This window comes from Agelaius tricolor, unplaced genomic scaffold (assembly GCF_023055355.1).
Source record: "Agelaius tricolor isolate 1412-34295 unplaced genomic scaffold, bAgeTri1.0.p SCAF_11, whole genome shotgun sequence".
In the NCBI taxonomy this organism is placed as follows: Eukaryota; Metazoa; Chordata; class Aves; order Passeriformes; family Icteridae; genus Agelaius; species Agelaius tricolor.
In genome coordinates this window covers 13507800-13532173 of record NW_027269271.1, presented here as the reverse complement: position 1 = coordinate 13532173, position 24374 = coordinate 13507800, and the positions used below count along the sequence as shown (strand labels likewise).

General features: G+C 41.9%; 1 protein-coding gene across 6 annotated transcripts in view; it reads left to right on the top strand.

Moving 5' to 3' along the window:
* Positions 1–24374, top strand: part of PTBP2 (polypyrimidine tract binding protein 2) — a 214187-nt gene that overhangs the window by 36619 nt on the left and 153194 nt on the right. For all 6 annotated transcript variants that reach the window (XR_011680590.1, XM_071436211.1, XM_071436210.1 and 3 more), the window contains exons 7-9: positions 13792–13908; positions 21743–21856; positions 23349–23484. The gene's annotated coding sequence lies outside the window, so the exon portion shown is untranslated. The remainder of the gene's footprint in view (positions 1–13791; positions 13909–21742; positions 21857–23348; positions 23485–24374) is intronic.

The window sequence follows — 24374 nt, the reverse complement described above, 5'->3', positions numbered from 1 at the left end:
AGTGCAAAAGGGCTGGCAGTTCTGGTACAAGCTCACCTGACAGCTGGGAAAGGGACATGTCACTTGGACATGATGCCATGTGGGCTATGGCTGCTCTCATGCCTCCTGCCTGTGGTGAGCTGGTCTCACAGACAGGGTTATGTGCTCTCAGGTCTCAGAGAGCAGGGCCTGGTGTTTGCAGGAGTGCTGCTGCTGGCACCCACTCAGCAGCAGCAGCAGTCATCCCTCCTCTGAGTCAGCTGATGTGGTGGTGGTCCAGGAGCTGGGGGGTTCAAGGGCTGGCAAATGGGGCTCTGTGCAGGGGCAGACTGCTGTTTTGTTGCTTGCTTTTTGATTGTTTACTGGCTTTTTTTCTGTTCCTTTTTGTTAACTTTGCTATTTTCTGAAATGAAATATCCTGTCTCTAATTGTTCACAGATTGTGATAATAGTCTGCAGGCAGATGGCCCATAGTTTGTGGTCCAGCAATCATATGAGAGAGACAGCAGCCCTCAGTTGTGTTTATAAATACTGGTGCCGAAGTGTTGCTGTTTCTTGGGGCCCAGTATGGGCTGCCCTCCCTCCTGCTGCAATGCTCTGGGTTCCTGGCTGTGTCCCTTGTGCCAGAGGCCCACATGAGGTCCCTGGCTATCTATAATCTGATGGGTCTCCAGATGGGTCCTGGGGGTAGCACTGCTTTGTCTAGGGAAGCAAAGAGGTCTGTATCTTTTCAGATGGGAGGAAGGTGACACCTGAGCGACCTGACTGAAAACAGAGGGGAGGAGAACAGGCAGAGCAGCTGAGAGACCCAGCTTGGAGGGCTGACACCCTCCAGTGAGGGCAGGCTGGAAATGAGGGGGCTGTGAGCAGCCTGTCGGATTGTGTGTCCCAGGGACACATGTCCTCATCCAGCACCTTTGCTGACAGTATTCCAAAGGCCAATGCCAGGAATGCCCTGTCTGAAAGGGGGCAGCTCTTTGTCAGGCAGTTGTCCCCAGTGGGCTGGGGAGCAGCTCCAGGGCAGCAGGCAAAGGCATGAACCACCCCGTGGATATATTTGGGGCTGTATGGTGTCTGTGTTGTGACAACTGCAACAAATCTATGGAAATGTGGCTTGCACAGCATAATGTAAAAAAAAAAAAAAATCTGATTTTGTATTAGAAGTGAATATGAATTACAGCTTATATATTGCAGAAAGTCAGTGCAAGGTATTTTACAAGGGCATGTAGTGATGGAACAAGGTGTAATTGCTTTAAACTGAAAGAAGATAGGTTTAGATCAGGTATCAGGAGGTATCAGCCTTCTTTACTGTGAGGCTGGTGGGACACTGGAACTTGTTGTCCAGAGAAGCTGTGGATGCCCCATCCATGGAAGTGTTCAAGGCCAGGTTGAACAGGACTTTGAGGAACCTGGTCTAGTGTAAGGTTCTCTGGCCATGGCAGGGGCATTGGAATTAAATGATCTCTAGGGTCCTTTCCAACCCAAGCCAGTCTATGATGCTATGGTTTATATTTAAGAAGGGCAGATAAGGCACTGTGTTTTAGCTGACTGGCTTTCTCAAAGTTATCCTTTAAATTCTAGTATTTTTAATAATTAAGGTTTTAGTCAAGTATTTTATATAAGGCAGCTGATTTCAAGATATTTTTCCATTTCTCCTAGGTAGATTAAAAAAAAAGGCTTCATTTTCAGCCAACATTTGTCTGTTTGAATGTAATTGTGCTGCAAAAATTTAGCAATAAACACCTTCACCTTAGGGAAAGGTTAACAGTTTCATTGCATTTTTATGTTTAAATAATGATGCTTTGATATATCTTCTTCTTGACTGTAATTCCAGTTCTGTTTATAAGAGTAACTTGTCTTGCCAGTGCATGAATTCTCAGATAAAAATTAGATAAATTATGAAAAAGTCTACTGTCAGTGGAGAGCAGGTAGCGGGACAAAGTGGCATGACTAAAAAATAATTGTTCAGAACAATCTTAAGCCTGAAATTTAGAAGGCTATGTATCCTAATTCAGTTCAAAACTGTTAAATTAGAGGTTCTTTGGGGCTTATTGGTGTGTGTGATTGCAGGACCAGGTCTCAGTTCCCTAGTCATGACTCACAGAGCTGCCCACCTTTGTGTGGCCCTGCAAAAGACGGGACATGTGCAAGTGTAAAAATGGTGTGTGAGGCACGAACTGATGCCCTGCAGTACCTGAAAAGACTTTTCTTTGGATCTTGTTGGGGACATTGCAGGGAGTTCTCATTTTTTCCTGACTTCCTGCTCCCTAAAAGGCAGTATTAGTTTTGAATGGCTGTGTTATTCTATTGGCCCCAAGCATCACTTGTAATGGCAATAGCTGGCAGGAATGTAAAATGTATGGAACACAAGCCCTTCTCAGCCCTCAGCAGAGGGAGCAATCCTGTGGCACCATGTTTCTCCAATTGGTCAGTACATTTCTAGCTCTGATAGCTGTTCTTTGCAAATCCTCATTGACTATTTCATGTGAAACATCAGTAAGGAAAAAAACCCAGCATGATTGCAGTCACTTAATTCTACAAGGCTCTTTCTATTTTGTAACAGTCACTGTTTTTCTATGAAAAATGGTTTGGCACTGAAATATTAGACTGTAAATTGCAAGAGGAAGATTAATATATCTTCTGTCTTGGCAAGTTTTCCCAGTGTATCACTAGCACCGAGACCTAAAGTTTAGCTTGTTTTTTGAGGTTTGATATAACTCACAGAAACTTTGATTTGATGCACACAATTGTACTGTCTCTCTTCTACTTCTCAAGTGGTCTTCAATGCAGGTTTTGTTAGATTTATTTAACTGCATTTCAGGAGACTCAACTGTGTATCAAGTGATTACCTATAATATAGTTACAGCACTTCCACAATTATATAATTGCTAAAATAAGAAGCAGGGCAAAACATGATGAGCATATGTTAGGAAACAGTGCTGAGTTATGAGTTCTGCCTGTGAAGACAGCAATGCATAAAGGGATTCCCCAAGATTTATATTTGAAAATGTGAACACAAAAGATGAAGGGTTTAGTATCATTTTTACTTTTAGAGGGAATGTCCTTTTGAGGGTTAAGGTGCAAGCTTTTTCTTCCTCTTTAGCAGTGGGCTTTGCCTCCCACCCACTAAGAGAAGAAAGTGCCCTGCGACACTGTGTGGACCTTTGGTGAAGTTAGCTTTTTTAGTTGCTCTTCAGGAAGCCTTTTCTTGTTCCAGCTTGTGAGACTCTCAGGTAGTCTTGTAAGAGCTGTTATTTCCAGCCTCATTGTCCACTTGTGGTATATTGCCTGAGCACAGGACCCTCCTGTACAGTGGGGAACACAGGGACACGTGTCCCCCATCACAGACACCTTACTGTTCTGCAGAAAGTGGAAAGGGAGACAAAAAAGCACTGTCATCACAAAAGCTTGTGCTATGTGTGATAACCTTGAATCCAGGATTTATTTTTCCTCCTGCAAATACATATTTGTAGCTAAAACCATCCTTTCAAGCTTCTCTCATGAGACTGATAATTTCTTAGCATTCCAAGAGAAGGGGGTCACTGGTGTTCAGAGGAGCAGCTGAAGTAGCAGCATTATACAAAGCATAAACACTTTCAGAGTCAGTAAATGCAAGCAATGTACTTTGCTCCAATACTCATCAAATAGAAAGAAGAATCTGTCTCAGCATGCTGTAAAATGATCATTAATTTTTAATAGTGTTAATGTTTATTAGTGACAGATGATTGACTTTAAGTGCCTTATGAATAATAAATAAATGATGTGGATTTTGGGCATCTGCCTTAGATTTGTATGCAAAGCCAGTGGGACTAACCTTCCCAGTTTGAGAGAAGTGTAGCTGCAATTCCTCAATGTAACAGACACTGTCTTGGGCTTTAGCTCTGCTAAACCTGGAAGGCCTTTCTGTCCCCTTTCTGTCCCCTTTCTGTCCCCTTTCTTAGGGCACATTGACTGCTTAGCGGCCTCAGGGTGAGAGGGGACTCACTGCAGTTCTTTTGGCTAGGACAGAACTGCTGGAAGGTGCATTATTCACTCTGAGGCTCTGCTGGATTTCATAACACTTAAACACCTGTGTCCATCAAACAGAACGCACAGAATCGCAGCTAGAGCTGCTCTTGACTTTGTAATTTCATTGACTGACAGTTTAATATCTATTTATTTTCACATCTGACTCTGGTATAGACAGGCTGGCATCCTGAATGTCAGGATATTGTGCTGACAACTGTGTTTTTTCATTACTATAGGAAAAAAAAGGGATTCTTCATAAGTAAAGAGGTTCTTTTCAGGCTCAGCGACTGTAATAAAGACCAAATTATACTTCATATAAATTTGGTAGTAACGAGTGATATGTTATGTGTACATATTTATATAGGAACAAGGGCACACAGTTTTCAACTTTCTGGTAATCTGTCTCTTCCATCCTGTGAAATGCCATGTAATCATATTGTTTAAATAGCTGGAACAACTGCCTTTACCACAGGCTCTCATAAGCAGCATGATCTTTGCTTAAATTAGATATTTAAAATTGCTCTCTTATTTTGATCCAATTTTGTTTGCTTTCTAAACAGAAACAAGTGGCTTACCCCATCTAAAATCTACAATATTTGAAATTATTTAAGAGATTATTTTGAGAAAAGAGAAATATGTGTGTTCTGGTGAGGGTGTGCTGATGTTTAGAGAAAAAAGGGTAAAACTGCTTTCATATTGGGCACTGGCCAAATGGCTGATGACTCTGTAATAATGTTCTCCAGATGTTAGGCAGTTAAACCAGACCAAAATGCTGTTGCTAACTTATTGTTATTCAGCATTTACTATATAAACAGAAAATTTGTATTTAATTCCACTTTAGTTCAATGGATTGTGATTAATATTGTAATTACCCCAATTCAGAGAACTTTTTAGACCAGACTCTGGGTTTTCTCAGAGCATAGCACACCATACATCAGCCCTAATTATATGGTGTATCTGACTGGGATCTGCCCTGTAATCACATGCCCTAGTGTTCCCTGAACTACTGGGTGTTGTGTCAGCAAGGAGGAGACACAACTGCACTCTGTAAAACATTTCAAGATGCTGAAATTAAATTGCATCTTATCTGGGAAAAAAAAAATAATTGCTCTCAATATTCACAGCCTTTAGCTGGTCATCAGGTGACGGGAAATTATCTGAACTTGTCTGATTTCTCAGCAGTCATGGCATTAATTACTTTCAATAACAAAACTCCTTGCTTATGATTTTTGAAGATTTTTCATCCTGCACAAGGGCCTTATCTCTGTTTCAGGGTGTAGTCACTCTTACTCCACCACATCTGGCCTCCTTTGCCCAGCCCGGGCTTGGTCCAGGCACCCATCTTCAACCTGGCTGCTCCTCTTGGGCACAGGTAGAAGTCTGGGCTGGGTTGTCTTTAAGGGTGTAAATCTAGGTTGCTCCTGTTGCTGGAGAGGCACATCAGTGCCCACAGTGGCTTTTTGTGTTGCACTTCCAGAAATCACAGCACAGCTTGCACACTCGGAGAGCCTGGGGTGTCACACATCCTGTCAGGAACCCCCTGGAGGTGACAGCACCCCTTGCTTTTCCCCACTGTGCACCTGGGACTGGTAACCTCACTGCTCTTAGACACTTCAAAATCCTCAAAAATCAGTCCTCTGGTGCATGTTGGGTGCTTGCTGTTGCCACACTGTACAAATAGAGATGCACAGAGACCCACCTTGGTGGTCAAAGGGAAAGAGAACATAGAGCTTGTACCTTTTGGAGTATATAACCATCAGGGTCAGATTTTGCACGACAAAAGCAAAACTGATTTCTGTGCAGCCAATCAAAGGGGCAATATTTTAAGCCCTGGTAAGGGCTTTGTGCTCTGCTTCCATTTACAGCAATGTCAAGAGTATTGCAAGGACAAATGGGAATCATGTGTGATCATAATGTTCCTATTTATATACACATAAAATAGAACAAGCTTTTAAAAGCCAATACAAATTTCTATTGTAATGATAACCTTAATAACAATATGGTTTCACTGCAACGATATCAACAAATATAATAGAAATTGAGATAATGCCATAAAATAGATGCATTATTTTTGGAATTTGAAGGACACCTGCCAGAAAACATTTAGCAACTTGTGCAATCCACAGCAAATGAAATAAAAACTTACCTTCTGCTGTTGCCTGGTTATGACATATTTACTGTGCACTTTTCTTATCACTGTGGATTTCTAAGATAATTAGTTGTTGTTGTTGTTTAGTGCAAAATACCTGACCTAGAATTTCCAGGACTCACTAAACAAATATTGAAATAAGAAAAGAGATAATGCTCTTTTTTAAATTCACTGGAAGATGTAAAACTGATAAATAATGTGTGTTTCCACAGTGGAACATGAGCTAGATACGCTATGATTCTCAAGCATTTTATTGAAGTCTTCTGTTTAGATTTTGCATGTACTTTGCTGCTAGCTCAATTGAAATGAACTGCAGCATCAAAGTAAAAATCAGGTTTGTCTCCTTTAATTGCTAATGTTTAAAATATTGTAAAGGAAGAGCTCACCAAAACACATCCTATGAACATTGTATCTATGTATCTAGAATGTGTTTTTTAGAAAATATTGTAACATTTTGTTTACAGAAATTAACCTTCTTCCACTTATGACATAATTTGTCTCTTCTATCTTTGCTTCTTTTGCTGAAATCACAGAATACTAAAATTCTCATAAGACATTGGTTTTCTTTGTAGCTTCCATTTCAGTTCTTTGCTGATGGTGTATGTGTTCCTTTTAATAATTTAGCAGTCTTTTGTCCCAGTAATGACCAGTCCTTCCTCTTGCATTATGAAATACCATAACCATGAATGCCAAAGTGGATTGCTGGATGGTGTTTACTATCATGTGTTACTTTACCATGTCTTTACATTTCCACGTTCTTGGCACATTGGTAATCTGCTGATTTTCCCTCCTCTTGGCACTGAAGGATGTCTGGGGAAAAGGACCCATTTCCTACCAGATTCTGAGGTAGCTGAGCTATAACATGTGGTAGCCAGGGGAGGAAAGTCCCTGGAGTGGAAAATGCAGGGTAAGAAAATCCTGAATTTAGAAAAATCAAGGATGGCTTATTCTTTATTGTTGCTTGGTGACTTCTGCTTTCTGTCAGGTGTAAGAGTTTCAGAACTTGAACTTCTTCCTCTTATGCATGACAGGAACAAGAAGGAATGAGAAATGTTTGTTTCTTGTTTTCTCAAACAGGATTTATGGTGCCCAGTACATGTGGAGGTGTGCTTGGAGTATGTGGCTGGGGATGGAGGACCGGGAGGCCAGAACTTTCTCACCAGTGTAGGAAAGTCAGAGCTGGAAGGGGAGTAGTGCTGAGCCTGCTCAACACAGGAGTGCTGTGTCTGCTGGTGATCTGGGGCAGCAGGTGGGGTGTCAGGGCACAGGGCTGCACACACAGCCCCTGGGGCAGCAGCCAGGGCTCCAGCACACAGGACACAGTGCTGCCCAAAGCAGTGGCCAGATTCTGCATGGCTGTGTCTGAAACGGGACCTGGGAAATGGCTGCAACATAGGCAGAATCAATACATCTGCCTTTACTTGAGTCCCACTGCCTTTCCCCCCCAACCAAGTGTGGGTCTTTTTCTGGTGCTCCCAGTTGTCTTGATTTCACAGATTATCAGGGCAACACACCATAGATGCTTTCATTATTGTAGGAAAGGCAGTTATGTATGTAAAACGTTGGTCTGAATGCTTTCTTTACCTGTGTGATGGAGGTTTAAATCTCGAGCAGGGCATGTGATTTCAACTTGCCTTGAGCATGATAAGGAAGTAATTATTCAGCTGTTGAGAAAGGTCCTAATATCATTACAGACAGCCTGAATGTCCAGGCAATATCTGCCTATTATTTGAAATGGTTTCAAAATACTTCAGAAAAAAAGAACCCAAACCCTCACATTCAAGTCACATGGGGAGAATACGAGTTATCATAAAAAAGTGTTATGAGATAATTCTAAATGTCAGTTTAGCATATTTTAGCCTATTGGATCTTTATACAGAGTTGAGTAACATCTTTCATGAAGTGAATGTCTTTTTGGTAAACTGAAAGGGACAATAATATTTAAAGGTCAGTTAACATGGAGAGTTGGTTCTAGTTATTATTATTAAAGATCCAGCTGTATTACCTTTACACAACATTACCCCACAAATCCTTATTAAAACTGTAAAAGCAAACCACATCTTTCCTTTTTTTCCTCCCTGCCCCTCCTTCCTGCCACGATCCTGAGATCCTTGATTCTGCCTTCTCTTTATATGTAACAATTTCTCTAGTGAATAGCACTGGATGATCCTCACCCTGCTTCTGCCACGCTGCATCTGAAAGAGTCATACATTATAGCTGCTGTCAGTGCTGCCAACCAGAAAAAACCCTCTCATTTCTACATTACATTTCAGCCTCCCACGTATGACATGAGCTACCCTGCAAACAGTTGTTTAATAGTTTTCAGCTGCTTAGGAAATGGTAGTTGATTTCAAAGGGGTTTTTATTCAAGAAGAAGTTGCAGTAGTGTGTTGTGTGACTGCTCCTGTGTTTAATTGGAAGCAGGCAGGCTGTCTGTCTGCCCATTGCACTGCCCACCCAGCCGTGACCAGCTGGTGTTAATGGGCTGCACAATGAGATGGTTCATTTGTGCACGAGCACCCCCTCCCCAGAAAACTCTCCTGGGAGGGTTTCAGTGGCAGGGTGTGTGTCTCCCAGGGCTGGGGGCTTGGGGAGCTGTGCTGCAGGCTGGCAGCATGGGGGGCCACAGGGCTCTGTGCCCCTACACACCGTGAGATGACTGTCCTGGGGGTATGGCTGGGACTTCCTCCCACAGCCCTGTGCTGGTGCTCAAGCTGTGCTCTGCTCAGGGAGGTCTCCTCTTGTCTCTCAGCCACTGCTCACAGTAGTGAGCCATGAGGTGGGTCTGGTGCATGGGATGGAAGAGTTTGCGTTGATATCTGCATCTGGACACTTCACTGGGCTGTGCTGCAGCCCTTTTGTTACCAAGATGGCCTCGAACAAAGAGGAAGCTAGCTGGTTTTGCTGAGGATCCCTGAGGTTTGGTACTGCAGAGGAGGGTGTTGGTATGAGTGAGGTAGCTGGCCAGGAAGTGAAACAGAAGTGGAAAAGCAATTGCCAAAATAAGGACATGGGATCATGTTTTCTTTCTTCACAGTGCTGGGTGTAGAGAAACCCAAGTGATTTGGGAGCCCTTTCAGTCAAGGTGAAGACAGAGCAGGGCTGGGGCAGGCTGTTATCCTGCTCCTGGGCACATAGAGGACAGTGACAGGATGTGCCAGGCCCTGGTCCTGATGGGCAATTCAGGTGTAAGCCTCATATTTTAACATATAGAGAGAGTTTAGGTAGAGACATGTGAGCTGTGCTGTGTCTGATGGCAGCAGTGTGTGGGGCAGCCTGGTGGCCCTTTCCTTCAGTAATGGAGATGTGTGTGCCCAGAAACAACCAAGGACAATTGCACAATGTTCAGTGCAGAGTATTCCTCTGTGCTGAACAACTCCACTAAATGCAATATGCAGTTAGTAAAATGGCTTCCATGGAGAGACTGCAAAAGCTGAGCGTCAGATTTTTTAACCTAAGAAACTGAAAAAAAAAAAAAGTGCCACAGTTTCTAATTTCCCAGAAGCAGAAATGTGATGTTGTACACACAGAATGGTTTGCTGCAAGCTGTGGCTTTGATGAGACAAACCCATGCCATTACCTAATATCTTGTTACTGCTCCCATGAACATGAGAATTTGATGGGTAGTGAAGCCCTGACCAGGGACTCAAGGGAGAGCTGTTGGTCGAGGCAGATCATCACGTTTCCTGTAAAATGTTTGTCCAGAATCAGGACAGGTCCTTGGATATAAGTTAGTTACCCAAATTACCTCATGGTGACAACCAGGAAAATGACCTGTTTAGAAAAGGACCCTGTAGACCTAATGGGACTGCTTTCATACCATGTTGTCCAGGAGCTGATAGTGGCTTTGGGAGAGGGAGGAGGACTTGAGAGATTCCAGGCATCTCCTCTGCTCCATCAGGTGCCTTGCTTCCCCAAGAGCTGCCTTCACATCAGAGAGCAGTGTGAAAGGTTTGGTCTCCTGGACATACCAGCTTTTGGGTATCAGGTGAGCACAGACAAACTCAGCCACAGACAGGCCACTCTCTGAGCACAGAGCACATTCAGTGAGTTGCCAATATTTGTGCTGTGCCATCTCCAGCCAGCTCTGCTCCTCAGCACTGCACAGCAGCCAGTTGTAGCCTGAGCACGGGCTGCTGGTAAGGCAGCCAGGTTAGTGACAGGCATGCAGGTAACAACAGCACAGGCTGGGCAGGGTGGAGGGCAGCTGTGTTGGGAAGTTACTCACCCTTGGTTAATTCTTACAGCACGTTAAGCCTGAGACCGCAGAGATGCAGAACTAGCACTAGTGGGACACTGCAGAAATACCCCCTTTCCATTGCCGTGGAAGGGGGCATCACAAAGTTTGGCACTCAAGCCCCAGAGTGCCAAACTTTGTGATGCTACCCTATTAAGCAGTAAAAACATAGGGAAGAATTCAGTCTTCTGTTTTTCTATGTTCTGGGCTCCTTCATGACCTCTACATCCATAGTTACAACCCTTTAAGAAAATGTGCCTTCCTGTTTGTGTTTTGTTTCTAGAGCATCCTAACTTCCTTTCTTTCCTTGTTTCATTTCTGGATGAAAATCCAAACCCACACAAGCACTCAGTTTTCCCTGCTTCTGGTGTCCTTGGTTCCCTCTAAATGAAAGGCTTAAAAAAGCTATTTTCCCAGCTTAGTATTCTCTCCCCTCTTGTGCTGGCTCACTGGTGACCTCACTGGTCTAAATATAGGCTCACCTCCCCAGGTGCAGGAGAGCAGGACCACACTGCAGCTGTGGAGGTGATGGGAGTGTTGCCTTTCCTTTTAGCAGCTATGTTGGCTTCCATGGTAGAAGCCTCACCTCCTCCAAGCCTGCTGCAGGCTGTGCAGCCAGGGTTTGGTGCTGCAGAGCAGGCTGTCTTCAGAAGTGCTCCTGCCCCACCTTGGCACCTCGCTCGGGCCTGTGGCAGGCAGAGGTTTGGAGCTGGCCAGAAGAGATGGATGGGTGGGAAGGCAGGGCTGGGACACATCTGCCTGCTGGGGAGGAAGGCTGGCCACTGCACAGCTCCTACAGGAGGAGGTTTGTGGTGGGGAAGGAGATGGGGACAGCATCTCTGGGGCCTTGGAGGATTCTTCTTCCTGAGGAAGCACAGAAAGCTGAAAGATGCTCCACCTGTCCTTTACCCCTCCAATAAATGTTCTGCCCTGTGCTCTCTAGATGTGAGAAAGAAAATGTGATTAAAAAGGTAAAATGCTTTTATTTGTGAGATATTAGCTTTGTGTAATATGTATTCAAAAGCAGATACTCATTTAAAGGTTATATTTAATATAGCTCTGCTCCAGTTTTTCTTTTTTATTATTTTCTTATACATCTTTTCACTTTCTAAGGCAATGCTCCAGTGACTACTGCAATATAATAGCTGCTTTCTCTCTCAGTACACAATTTGACAGCATTTATTCTTTCCTTCAGTGAACATAATTACTTCACATATGGAACCTGTGATAGCCTACAGGCATCTGAGAGAAACCAGAATCATACAATCTGTCCCCTTTGTGAGCTTAATTTACATTCACAAGTGTCATTTTAATAGTGCTGGCAACATGTAGGATAAAAATTACAGGTCAGCTGCAGCATGTCACAGGGAACTGTGCCTAAGTCAATAACATGGTATTATTACATTCTGGATAATTTTACAAGGTAGATCTCACAGAAGGAATTTGACCCCTATTTCTTTAGTTTTCTGCCTTTTGGTTTCCTTCATAAGGTAATTCACTTAGAAATGGATGTTGCAAAACTGCAAACATGTTGACAAAGAGGTTAGACTGTAGCAGGCATTTCCAAATCTGAAAGCAACACCTTTCCCTTGCTGTAACTTGTAACAGTGCTTAGAATTGCCATGCTCTGGCATATTTAAAAATTTGCACTGTTAATTCTTGAAATTTGTTTTCCTGATCCATGTAATAAAAATACTGAGGGGCATAGCCTTCTGCCTTCTCATTTCATACAGCTGACAGAAGTTTGAGCTTTCTGCAACTGATTATTTTTTAGCCAGCAAAAGCAGTCTCCGGCTAGGCATCTTACAGACATTTTGTACAAGAAAAATAGTGACTGTCACAGAGACATGCTGCATACAGACCTGTGTGTGATTCATGATTTAATGTATGTATTTATAAGACCTAAAAATAATAGCTCATTTTTTATACGGGCATCTGTAATATAGATAAAGGTACAATAAATAATCCTGTAAACATCAGGTGATTTTTTTTAGTGAAAACTTGTTTTGGGGTAGAGCACTCAATTAAAGTATAAAATCAATCTTAGTTACCATTACTGATTATTTTCTGCTTTTACAAACCCCATAATTTACTGCATTTTAAGCTTTCAAAGTTTGTTTAGGGCTTGTACAGTTTGTCCATAGTACTATGGCATTCAGAAAGTCCATGTATACACAAACAAGGCAAATACACCCCCAGTTGCCCCCCTGCACACATGCCCAAACACATCCATTACCTGAACCACACAGCCATTTACTCCTCCTGAAATTTGCATCCTTCTTTTTCTGTAAGCCTTTTGAATCATTTGAGAAACACAAGGGGGAAAACATCTTTTATCTAACAATTCATTTTCATATCACTGACAGTGTTGGAGTTTGAGTGAGTTTTTTATCTAAGCCCATGCACCCTCCCCCCTCCCCCCCTCCCGTAATAAAAGCATATTTTTCCTGTGAGGAGACTGGATAGAACATACTTGAATCTACAGTAAAAATATGATAAACTAACAGCAAGGGACTGGATGCATAAATAACTAGATATAGTAAAGATGACCACTACCTGAAGACTTGTAACATGGCTGAGGATGAAGCAAAAATGCATATAACCCCCCCAGATAATTTAGGTTAAAATCAGGAAAATTACAACTTGAGTACATCACATGTTTTTGGGAGTGAAGGTAGGTAGGCACAGAAAAGGATGCCTTTTGAGACTGGTGGAATGCCTATCAAAACTTCGTGTTTTTTTAAGGGATATGTCCCACTCAACCAGTGGTCTGATGTAGAAAGTCAGTCAGTTTTGTTTCAATGTCCATGTTTAAGTCCACCCAGGCCTTAAATCCCCTAAAACACACAGCCTATCTCTGAAGTCTAATGTCAGCCTTTAATTGGGAAAATATGTATTTGGGGCACTGGGAAATGTTTTCATGTAAGGAAAGTGTCTATTAGTCATGTTCTTCAGTCTGGCATAGGAAAGTGTTTGCATTTCACTCTTTACCCTAGCGGGAGGCTCTGGTTTTGTTTCAAGCTCTCTGTTGCTGCAAGGGTGTAGGCTGGGAAACAAGAGCCACAAAGGGCAAGCTGGAGGTGTTCATTCCACCTCTGGAGCTCTCCCACACCTTAGCATAAAAACTTCTGTCTCTGATACACATGACAATATATGTGCAAATACTAATATTCTATGTGCCGGATGACTTGTTGATCAAACTCTTTTACCAGTGGAATATTTGAAACATGGTAATTTTCATTCTTTGTGAGGATCTTGTATGAGCTACAGTTCAGTTGCAGAAAAGTCTCATTTATTCCACTGGAGATGTGCTGGAGTGTTTTGTCTGCCTCTCCTCAGCTTCTGTCTTCTCCCTTGGCTGATACTAAGTTTATTATTTGCTTGATTAATGGTTGCCATATCTGGTTATTCTATTTTAGATGAAGAAAAATAAAAGAAAAAAAAAAAAGTGTGTTTGCAGGGGAGACTTTGCAGCCAGAAGGAAGCTGGGTGCACTGCCCTGCCTATGAATGGGGATTACTTCTGCTTCTTAAAAGGTAAGGGGCACAATCAAGTTTTTGGCCTGACATCCTCTTTTCACCAGTAGAACACAATTGTGCTGATAACGTTTGGTAGAAGAGGCTGAACATGCAGTAGATTAATTCTGTTCTTGGGCCTTGAACTTGAGCCTTTGAGCTCTCTCTTTGTGTCAGCTTGTGATGCTGGGCCCTAGAAGTCCTTTTTCTGTCATCTCCCGTTGAGCGGATGTTTATTGGTGAGAAAACTTGTCTTAAGAGCTGTTAAGGTTTCATCAGCATAGTTTGGAAAAAGCTTTTGTGTTTCATCACCAATGCTTTTGAATAAAAGTGAAGTCTTTGTGGTTTGGTTTCAGGGAAGTTGCCAGGCAACTGGGAGGTTATAGCTTGTAGTCATACCTGGTGGCTTGTGGACATAATCAGTTGATTTTGCTTTGCAAAGCAAAATAAGAAATTACTATGGTGAGATTGCCAAAAATGGAGGTTTTTCCCATATTAGGGAGGAGTTCTGTGCTTGGCTGGGATGATGGTACTTGGCCATGCTTGCCTGGTGGCACCTGGGGCTCCCTCCACATGTTGCAGGCAGCACAGTGCCCCAGTTCAGGCCCTCTGCCCCAGTGTGCAGTCAGGACAGATGCAGGAGCCTGGATTAATGCAGGCAGTCTTTCATGTTATATTTTCTGAGTGATGGGTAAAGGAGCAAATCTACAGATTGCATGTGTGCTGTTTAGATTTACCACTTAGAGGATGAAGCAGAACAGAGTCTGTGGTTAATACAGATTTTAAAAAGATAATGAGATGTTTTGCCTCCCAAGCTGGCATACAATCTTATTTTCCTTACTCCTCCTCCTCCAAAAAAAACCCCTACCAAGCTCTTGTCTCAGATTTGTTCATAAAATAGTATCAAACACCTCCTCTGTGCCTCTGATGTGCGCTCCAGGCTGTGTGCCACTGTGTTGATTCATCTGGAGGATGCCCGGCATGTGAGTGGCTTGGCACAGTGTGGTACAGGGAGGAACCTGATAGTGAGAAAGGCAGAGGCAATGGCATAATTATGAAGGATTTCTTCCCCTCATACTGCTTCTTGTTATTTATTCTTCTCTCCATGTTTCCCCTGGTTATTTCTCTTCCTGAAATGAAAATAACCTGGCAAGAAAACAATGTTTCCACTCCCATCATTTTTAGGCAAGGAACACCAGGCATGTTTTTTTTAGCGTTGCTAACTGACGGATGATTATTCACCAATATTTTTTGTTGAAGCAAGCAGGCTTGTTAACTGTGGTGACATTTTTAGTGATGCTATGATATCCCAGTGTCATTGTTGCTTGATTTATCAGTGTCTAAAGGATTATTTTGTTGAAAAACCTACCATGGATCTTGTGTTTAAGGCTGACTTTATATGCGTATGACTACAAGTGTGTGAATTTGTATGAAAATAAGGAACAGAACTGTTAAGATGCTTCTTCTGTTTTGGGCTTTTGGCTCTGTGTCATAAAATACAAACTGGAGCCTTGAATTTCCATGCTTTAAAATGGCATACTTAAACTGAGAAATACTGTAATTGGGATCAGCTCAGCCACAGCCATCCTACAGTTTGCATCTATGTACTCCCCATCTTCTCCAAATTCCTGACTCACCTTCTCTTATTCCTATACTTCCACAGGACTATTATGTGCAACCTCTGCTCTCTCCAGCTACAGACACAGGCTATCCTTGACCTCCCCAGCTTGTTCAGCACCACCTGTTAACCAGGCACACCTGGATCCACTGCTGAAGTTTGGCACATGGCTTCCAGGGGTCTTTGAAGGGTTGCAGCCAGCATGGCTGGAGGAGTGGGATGGCAGGAGTCTGTGGGGTCACCCTGCCTAGGAAGGGGTGAGGACAAGTAGGGATCCCATTCCCTTGAAGAAAGAACACTTGGTGAGACATCCCTTGGAGCAAAGCATTGCTGAAGGGCTGGGAATGAGAAGCCCAGGAGCATTTCCCTGCTCCAAGCATTTCTTGCACAAGAATGCAAGGGTGCAAGTCTGTGGGCACAGCTTGGTGCAGCCCTGGCAGCTGGAGTCTGAAGCAGTGGCTAGGATAATGTGAATGCTGGGTATCTGCTTGGAGATGCAGCAACCACAGACGGTTTGAAAGAACAAAAATTCAAAATGGAAAAGATGTGACCTTGATGCTTTTTGAACTCAGTGAAAGCGAATGTGCTTAGATTTCCTGGGAAAAAGATGCTATTGGAAATTCTGTGTAAGTGTAAATATATGAAAGCCAAAGGAGGTAAAGTTTTTTCCTAATTAGGATAATTAAAAAGAAAAGCAGTCAGCAAGCTGAATGCCAGACACAGAGCACCACAGCTCCTTTGCTAAAGCAGGAGCAGATTTATTCATGGAGTGATGTGTCCTGTTCCTTTTCTCTCTTCTGGCACCTGATTGCCCTCCCTGGGCGAAACCTCTGCACTCCAGGCAGTGTAGTCCAGCTTGGGTTGTACAACATTGCTGGTCAAGATTATGACATTTCCCCTTCTTCTCCCTCTCTACCCCTTCCTCCTAATTTTAAAGTGATAAAAACATGTCAGTCTTACTGTGGCTCAGGTCACCCATCATCTCCAGTTCCCCCAAATCTCTCTGGGAAGTTTAGGTGCTTTCCAGCTCTATGAAGTAGGTAGGTCCACAGGGTTTGCAGCATTAAATCGAGATCACAATGTTAAAGTTACATAGATAGAGGGGACAAATATGCCTATTCTGGATAAGCCTGAAAAATCAGATCAGCTGTCAAAAATTGTTTTGTCCTGAAGAGAGATGGCAGAAAGAAAAGGCAGAGCACATCAGCCCCCTTCAAGAGAGCCACTGCTTGAATGAAGATGGGGGCTCAGTGAAGAAAGCCTAACAAACACATGTAGACCTTTTACAGAGCTGTTCAAGAAAACAATCTCACTTGAAGAAGCAGACATAATTTCCCAGGAAGCATGTAAGAGGTAATGCAATATGCTGCTAGCTTTCCCTGCCCCTGTTACCTGCCTGCTCCTGGGAATTGCTGTTGTTTGGGTGGTGCAGGGGGGTACAGAAATGGCAAAGGTGTGAGCCTGCTACCTGCACTGCTGCGAGGGCTCGCTGACCAGAATATTTTGGATCCTTGCCCATTAAAGCTTCCCCCAAAGTCCACACATGCCCATTGAGTCACTGTTTTCCTGAAATCTTATGCCTGATAGCTATTTTCCTGAAGTGCACCCTTTTGCTTTAATCCCTGCTTAATCTTACAGAAAGATGCAAACAATTTTGTAACATCTCTGCCTTGGGAAGTCTCAGGGATGTTCAACAAATTCTTCTGTGGCTTTTTATTCATGTGCCCCAAGAGCAGACTGGGGTCCCCTCCCCAGTCTACAGGTTTGGATATAAAATACTACTAGATCAACCTTCTGGAAAGAGAATGCTTTGATTTGTAAAACTGGAGATAAAATGTTTATCTAGGCAGTATTAGATTAGTCACAGATTAATTACAATTGAAAAGTATTATTCATCTGTAATAAGAGTGAATTCTTCACTCAAGATTCATAGCAAAATAACATTATTTTTCAAATAGAAGTAATTTAAATGGAAGTAAGACCTTCTAATGCCACCATCTGTACAAGTAAATTACTTTCAGAGTAATTAAATATGCATATCTGGGCTGTGTACTGTACTGATGAACCAAGTTTTATGGAAGCAATATGCTTAAAAATCCCTTAGGTATTAAAGATGAAGAACCCATGGCATTTTGCATTCATATAACCATGAATAAGAAAAAATATTTTCTCTGCTGCATAATTTTGGGGAATATATTTTTATTAACTTTTCCAGGTTAATTAATACTTTTGCCAAATAGCAAATACGATCATCATATTTATTAGTCTGACATTTCACAGGGACTTAAAGCTCTATAAGAAGTTTCAGCATTGTGTGTGCCTGAATTTATGATTGTGACACAGTCACTCATCTTCTGCAGATTCCCAGGAAGCAGAGCAGTGCAGTGAAACCGAAATCATTATGTTGACTGAATTCATTACTGCCGGACTTGTCCCTCCATGAAATAGCACTGCTCAGCCAATTGGGATTCATGGTCACAGCCCTTCATGGGATCATCAGGGTTTATAGTCCATAACAAATACAAATACAGCCAGGAACAATAACAGTCTGATACACCTGATCTATTACCCCACCTTGTGAGACTGTCGCGGGCGCCAGAGGCAGCGACTGGCCGCGTGTTTTCCCTTGTGCAGATGGATGGCACAGTCCTGTGGAAGCAGAGGCTGTGCCTCAGAACACAGCACTGGCAGCATGCTCTTCAATGACTAAAACCCATCTTTATGCTGGCAACACAATGTTCACGACTGGTGTGTAGGCGAGCTTTGAACATTTGCTGGGAGCATCTGAAAGCTGCAGAAATTCTCGGTTAAAGAAATACCTGAAGTCAGTTCTGTGGAGTGCTTCAGAAGAAGTCTGAAATCCCAGCTCAACCCTTTCAAATCAGCAAATAGAGCTGTCTACATGCTACCAAAATGCAAGAGCAAATTCAAGCATAAAGACACAGTCGGCACAATCTCTGTTTGCAAGTCAGCCGCTGCATGCTGCATGTGATATGTATTTTATGTCAATGTAACATTGCTTATAAAATGTGCTGGGGTTCCCTGACATCAAGAGATTTAGTCTACCTGCAGCACTTTCACAGTTATCTCCTCAGATTAATTGCAAGAGTCTGATAACAGATGGAGGACAATAGATCAATTCTTCCTGCACCCTAAATGTGAAATAAGGAATGGTGGCCTGAAACATAGAAAAGAAATTATGAAAGCTTAATTTCTCTACTCTCCCTGTGCTAACATGTGTGAACTAATATGTTGTGTCCACCTTTTGGACCTGCTCATGTGTGTTTTAGATCATGCTTTGTGATAGATGGACATGGAGTTTATGTAGCCAAGAGGAGAACCATTAGAAATGTTCTAATCTGGGAGGTATTGAAGCTTGGATGCCATAAGTTCTCACCTAGCATAAGGCAGTAGTTTGGCATCAGGTTCAGCTGCATCCAGTCTAATCGTGCACAAATATGATGCTGGAGGTAGCCTGCATGAGTTTTCTTAAATTCCCTTTGTGTGTCTTGTCACCTTTGTCTCTTATGTCCCTGAACCTCAGTCCATGCCCAGTCTGCAAACCCCAGCATCTGCAACATGCTCCGCTTTCAGCAGTTCATTTTCTGTCCCTACCACTGGAAGACAACAATTTTTTAGCAGATTTTCTGTGAAGGTTGAGGTTGAAAGAGAACAAAAGTGGGAACTTAGGTGTGAATGTGCTGAAAGAATCCTTGACAAAGGGGCTTTTGGCTTTGTGGGATGGCTCCTATCAGGCTGCATATGAAAGATTTTTATAGTACTCCTGAGAAGACCTGGTTTTCAGATCAAGGTCTGACCTGCAACAGACAATATTTACATAATGCCTATTGCTTTTGGGCAGCAAATTGCTTTGGGAATTTAGGAATTATAGCAATAGCACAAAAGAAACTCTGCATAGCCAAAAAAACACAATTTAAATGTGACTCACTTCAGCTTCTGAATGTGGCCACTTTGCCATGTCTAAGTCCATGTTTATGCTTAAAACATTCTTAGACTAGCATTATTAGCATAATGTAACACATTTCCCAATAATTTGAAAGTGAATCTTCCATGTGTTTGAAAATGACAAAGTAGGACGTTAAAATCATCTTTTCTTCCTGTGTAACAGTGTCTTGTGTTCAGTATGTCTCCAGTTCTCACAGAGGCTGGAGCATTATTTTTCACACCCTTTTCCCCCCATTTAGCTTCTAGTTACTTAGACAAAATTGAGAGAACTTTTTAACTTGCTGTGCTTTTAAAGCTTTAAAAGCTTTTGCTGAAAAGGTACCTATTTTCTTATCACTTTTTTTTTTCTTTCTCTAGAAAAGGGCTTAATTTGAAGTTCTTTTTTGGCAGCTGTATTTCATTGTGATGCATTATGTCAGGGCCCATCAGTCACATGAAGATTTATGGAAAAAAACATACCCTTTTTAGATGTCCCTCTCTGCAGCCCTTTTCAAAACACAGTGTTTTTTTCAAGAAACTCAACAGAAACTATCAACAGTGGTATGATTCTTGAAACATTTTGAATGTAATGGCTTCATCTTACTCAATTATATAAATGTTGCTTAAAGAACGAATACAGAATTTAATGTGGTGAACTTTGTAATTCTAAAAAAAATTGACCATTTTCACCTATTTGTGATGTTTACTTTTTAGTGTTGAGCAAGGGCTTCTCTTCTTTGTAACCAAGATAATCCTATGCTGTTCCTTATTTTACCATTAAATGAAATACATTCTGAATTCAGATGAAAATGAGGTACCTTGATGAAAGTGGGCTTCAGGTGTCGCACACTAAGCATTGTACATTTTCCTTTGCTCTGATCCTCCAGCACACATAAGATTTCACCTCTTCACCTTTGAACGAGATTGCACTAACTTTGATCTTTTCAATTTTGTTCAACTCCAGGAAAGGAGCAGCTACTTGAAACATGTTATCATTTAGACTTTCAGAGGTTCTTTAAAAAAAAAAAGGAAAAAAAAAAGAAAAAAAAAAAGGAGGAGAGAGAAAAAAAAACTTGAAAGCATGAACTAAAAGCTGTAGATTTTTATCTTGAGCATCAGCTTTTGAAGCTAGTGCGTAATGGTTTAATATCAAAAACTATCTCCATGTAGAACAAAACAAAATACAGATTTAAAAAGCACACAGAATTATTAAATACAAATTTCATTTTTGGCAAGCATTTTTCTGCAGTGGTGATGTGGGTAACCTATCCCAGGTCAAAGCATAAGCTTTGTGTTCTTGCTCCTTTGCCTATGGCCTAAACCTATTATTTGAGCCTCTGTACTTGTGTGATACTAATTCATGATACTGACAGTTAATCTATTTTTATAACTGTTATTATCTGAGCAAAATAAGGTTCTTCATTTTCTCTTCAAGTCTGAGAGCATGTAACAGTGGGGAGCAAAGTTAAAAGTATGATATTTTCAAGATCTTACATGGTTTAGCAATATTCTTAAAATGATTATCACTATATGCCAATATGGTAGTTATTTTGCTATTATTTCAGTATTATTTGGGTTTATTTAGGTTTTTTTTTTTTTTTTTTTGCTGTTACAAGACAGATTTTTCACCCAAATCCTTAAGAATTTTAAATCACAGAGCACTAGTGTACCAGCCTCAATGAGGCTCTAAAGTCCTAGGAAGTTTAATCAAAATTCTTAATGATTACTAAAAGTTTACATTTTTTTCCCATTGGCTCCTCTCTATTCTTGCCTGGTTTACTCAGATGTGCATTATTTCATCCCTGTCTTCCCTGCTGAGACTGCAGTTGTTTAGGGAGGCTCATGATAAGTAGCTCTTTGTGTCCATCCTCTTGCTTTATTTTGAGGTTTGCTTTGCACAACAGTACAAATGGGGGCAGTTTCTCCCTTCTTGGATGTGATGCTTATTGAATTTGTTTCCATTAACAAGCTGTTGGAAACAAGTTAATGCCACATTAATTTACTCTTACATCTGATTTGTCCTGCCTATTCTAAGGGTTGCTTAGACAACAGATCACCCCCTAAATATCTCATAAAAGGTCTGAATTCCACTCCTTGCAAAAGTGGAATTATGATTAATAATTTATACCACATTGAAACACTAATGACAAAAGAAATAAAAAAGATGTTGGTATGCAGGTGAAATTACTGGCAGAGCTAATCTCTGCAGAGATCCTTGACATGGTTACTTGGAGGGGCTAAGTAATATATTACTATTGATCAGCTGTTTATCCACTTTTCTTTCCTTCACAGTTTTCTAGGTGTCAGACAGTCCTGGAACCAAGGACCTCCGAGCACATTTCATCCTCTGGTTTCCCTGAAACTTTGTTACACCCTGAAGTTACTGGAATACATGTTCTGCATAAGGTATTTGCCTACTCACTCCTCTTCAAGAGCCTTTGATCTATTGTGAACTGAAGGTTCATTGAGACTTTTGTTTGTTACTTTTCATAACTCCGATTTCTTGAGATTAATCAGATATCTTATTTGGAGATGTACTTGATTTTCTAGCCCACCTCACATATGCCTTTTGCAGGTGAGCCCCACTTCCAAGAACTTCTGTAGTAGCCAGTGCTTCATGTCACCACTTGGCTGCCACCTACTAAGACATCTCTGTGGGAGGTTTGTGGTGAAGCCATATGGGCTCTTGGGTCCTACAGGACATTGGCAGGTGTAGCAGAAAACTTCAGGTTCTCTAGTGATGATGGGGTTAGTGCCAATGTAAAATCAAAGTGGAAACGTCCTAAAGCAGAAGTACCGAAAGAGAGATTAGTCACTGCCAGTTCTGGGGAGAAAATATGGCAGCCTGTGAGAGCTGATCCTTTTAGTGTTGCCCAGGTACCCAGCAGTGCAGTGTGTGGTGAGAAATTACCTGTGAGTGAGACAGGCTATTGCTTACAGCCTTCAGGGCCAAGAAAATCTGCTCATATCCCAGTGTCTGCTGGCTGTAGTTCCAGGCTCCCTCAGTGTCACAGGAGCAACCTGTCTGTAGTTTCCTTCTCCAGTCAGTTTGCTGCTGCCAGGAAGCACCCCCAGGAAGCACTGACATTTCCAAAGCACTCAAGCAGTAAGCATGGCTAACAAACTCATAGATTTGTGAGGGTTTGAGGTAGATGTCCCCATCCAGGTTTAATGGCATCATTCTGCTCCACTTAAATGCTTCCATTTTCCTAATTTTTCCAGGAAAAAGGACAAACCCCAAATTACAATCCTCAAATCAAAAATTTCTCGTTGCAGAACAACACAAATTTTTTAAGCAACACATTTTAATTTTAATTTTCTTGAGTATATGCAAAACAAAACGATTGTAGTATATAGGACAATAGCTATCTTAAACTATTGTCTAGATAGATTTTCTTCTGGACTAGTTGGTAGTTGAAAGCTGTCCTTATTGCACCGAAGGAGTAAAATCCACACTTGTTAGGCTCTTATTTCATCCTCTTTCCTATGGTCTCACCTTTTTGGCCCTGCTAACTTTCATGTCCATAATGAACTCCATTTAGCTTCCCTGCAGCAGGACCTTGTCTTTGTTAATCACTGACCCAGCGGCATGAAGCTGCGTAGGAGAGCAGGTTATTTTTTTTTTTTTCTGGATTTTCTCTACTTCCTTCAGCAGTTGTAACTTCTAAGAAACTGCAGAACAAACAAGTATAAAAGATCAGGAAGATGGCCTGAAAAAAATAATGTTTAAAAGATGTTTCATTGTACTCAGTTCTCCTGTAGCTGCCAGCTACAGACTGATGGCTGAAATCTTAGAAGTTGTTAATGGGATTAGGTCTTTGGCAACTGATTGCTTAATGCTGTCTTCTCATTGAGTGGTGTCATGTTTGTGATTTTTTTACTTTTTTCTTTTTTTCAGTAACCATATATAAACTTGTCATGGAGATCAGCTGAGACCTCATGGCAGAAATCTCGTTTGAAACAACTGGAAATTACTTCACCTTGGCTCAAGCCACAGCACAACACATACTTTCTCCTCCTTCTCCAGCCCTGCTGTGAGTCAAAGGCGTTTTCTGGGCTGCTGCTTTCCTGTGCTGAATGACCTTGAGTCTCTTGCTGCTGCCCTGTCTTTGCTTGGCTCAGCACGTGCATCCCTTGCTCTTTTAAATATGCCTGCATGCTCACCTTTGCTGTCTTCCTTTTTCTTCACAGCTGAAGCTATTGGTTCCTATGTCAGGCTTTGAGACTCACACGTTTTAGTTCATAAATGCCTATAGCAATTCTCCATGCTTTTGACAGTGAGGATTTTTTCACCTTATCAAAAGCATGTTGGTATTGTCAAACACATAGTACTTGCCTACTAGTATGTTTCCTTTCTGCCCATGCTTGCAGAGCAAGAGAAAATTAGGTGCAAAAGTAGAGTAGTAGCATTTTATACTTGTTTTGCTGGGACATAAATTTGCAGATCTGTGAAGTGGGGGAGAATCAGCCCACCGTGACTCACAGCCCAAGCACAGCACAGTGGGAAGAGCCCAGCTTGGGTTGTGTGTGTCCTTACTAACAGGGAAAGCTGAAATGCTAATTGACATTGCAATCTGCTTCAGGTCAGGTAAAGGTCATCAGACCTCTGCAAACGCTTAATCCTTCCCATGGAAGCTTTGTGGGATTCCCAAGGATCCTACAAAAATAACCTTTATGTTTGTTTACATGGAGAATCTCTGCAGGAAGCAGAGCTAGCAGAGTGGTGGTAGGGAGGCACGGGGATGGCAGTGGTGTCAGAGGGATGGTGAGGCTGGGCAGAGTCATCACCCTTTGCTCTTTTTTTCATGTTAAACAACATGTAAATACTCCTGTAAAACAAAGCTGCCACTCTTTGCTACCAATCATTTCTCAGATCTTCAGCCTCCTTGTAAAAGGCTGTATCAGCTTTTCCCAGAAACAAGCA